The sequence below is a fragment of the Nematolebias whitei genome, chromosome 11, assembly GCF_014905685.2.
Source record: "Nematolebias whitei isolate Nwh7 chromosome 11, NemWhi1, whole genome shotgun sequence".
In the NCBI taxonomy this organism is placed as follows: Eukaryota; Metazoa; Chordata; class Actinopteri; order Cyprinodontiformes; family Rivulidae; genus Nematolebias; species Nematolebias whitei.
The window spans coordinates 39,625,217-39,627,551 of NC_056508.1; positions in this window are offsets into that span (position 1 = coordinate 39,625,217).

Consider the following 2,335-nt stretch of genomic DNA (forward strand, 5'->3'; position numbering starts at 1 on the left):
TAAATTTATGGTTACCATCTCTAACTTCACAGAAATGCAGCACGTCCACATGTTGGATCTGGACGTCCCGAGGCTGGTATGAAGTCAGTGACGAACAACCGAATAAATCACCCACATCTCACCGACAGCTTTTACTGCCTCAGTGACGTTTGAAACAGGCTCCTTATCGTGTTTGCGTGCAGAGAGGTGTAGGTGTACCTGAGCTTGCAGGTCAAAGGTCACCATGGAGAAACACAGGTTAAGGAGGAAGTACTGCTCCTGGAGGCTCTCCAGGGCCCCGCCAACACGAAAGGCCATCATGTTGGGGCTTCGGATGAGAAGTATGGTGCAAATTATGTGCACGACGCCCAGACACATGATGCCCACGAAGCGAGCCTGCAACACACACACACACACGCACACGCACACGCACACACACACACAGAACATGGATGTAAAGAACTTTGATGGTTCTCACCTAGACTTTGAATCATGCAACTACATTTAATGTATTTATAGTGTTATTACGATTATTAGCATTATGCTTATTATCCAGTCAATTACTGAAATAAATATATCTGGTTACTGAAGTAAATAATAATTAAAGTTTGTAACATTCTCTGGAAAACATGAATATCAAAATGTTCAAAAGTTCATCTTGTTCTTCATATTTTTCCAGTCTGCAGCAAAAAGGTGGACAGGCTGATTGTCACGCAGCCTCGCAGCTGGAAATTACAAGAATGTGGAGATTCTTGCAACTCTCTAAGATAAGCTGGTGAAGATTCTCAGTCATCTAGAACATGATGAATTCAAAAAACGTTCAATACAAAAACAACTGGACTTTATTTGTAACAGAAGACGTTTCACTCCTCATCCGAGGAGCTTTCTCAATTCAAAGAGCAGAGAGTGAGAGATTCAGGTTATAAGGCTGAGTGAGATAAGACACACACACATTTGTAGATTGGCAATTCACACCTAAACACCTTAACAGTAGGGGCCCCCCAAAAGTCTTTGTTACTCTAATTCACAGACGAGGCCCCTCTGTTCCCATCAGGTGTGAAAACTGGCTGGGAATCTGTTTTAAAGTTGCATTATAGGTTTTTGAAAGTGGAAATCTGAGGCCTCCTCCTCTGTTAAAGAGACGACTTTTCTCTTTTTACTTAAATTGCTCCCTTCACCCCCCTCTCAAACCATCTGTGTTCTCGGTCCAAAATGTGCACATTTTGGTCCTCAAAAGAGTGTCCCTTATCCGTGAGGTGGAGGTGAACAGCTGAATCTTGTCCAGAGGAGGTGGCTCTCCTGTGATGAGCCATGCATCTGTGAAGAGGCTGTTTAGTTTCTCCAATGTAGAGGTCTGGACAGTCCTCGCTGCACTGGACCGCATACACTACACCACTCTGTTTGTGTATGGGTGTCTTGTCCTTAGGGTGGACCAGCCGCTGTCTGAGAGTCCTGCTGGGTTTGAAATGTACTGGGATGTTGTGTTTGTTGAAGATCCTTCTGAATTTCTCTGATACTCCAGCAACATAAGGAATGACAATGTTTTTACGTCTGTTGTTCTCCTTTTTCTGTTTATTGGTGTGTTTTGTAGATTTCCTCGCTGACTTGACAAAAGCCCAGTTAGGATATCCACATGTTTGAAAAGCATCTTGGATGTGTTTCTGTTCCTTTTCCTTCCCTTCTGTCTTTGTGGGGACATGTTCGGCCCAATGCTGTAAAGTTCTAATGACAGAGAGTTTGTGTTCCAGTGGATGGTGGGAGTCAAACAGAAGATACTGGTCTGTGTGGGTTGGTTTTCTGTAAACTTCAATGTTGAGGCTGTCCTCTCTCTCCATCTGAACCAAACAGTCCAAAAAAGGCAGCTTGTTGTCGTTTGCATCCTCTCTGGTAAACTTGATGTTGTTATCGACCGAGTTAATGTGTCTGGTGAACGCTTCTATTTCCTTAGCTTGGATTTTGACCCAGGTGTCATCCACATATCAGAACTAATGGCTTGGCGTTGTTCCCTCAAAGGAGTTTAGGGCTCTCTGTTCCACTTCCTCTATGTAGAGATTGGCAACAATGGGTAACACTGGAGATCCCTTGGCTCAGCCGTGCTTCTGTCTGTAAAAACTGTCATTGAACTTGAAATAAGTGGTGGAGAGGCAGAGTTCCAACAGGGTGCAGATCTGGTCTGGGGTGAAGGACAAGACAAGGACTTAATCAACAGGACCAACTTCACCCCAACCCCATTCATTCAACAGTTTCTTCCCTGCAGCTGTCAGACTGCTGAACTCGAGCTGCACTTAATTCAGCTTTGGATGCATGGCTGGATGCATGGCTGGATGGAGGGATGGATGCATGCATGGCTGGCTGG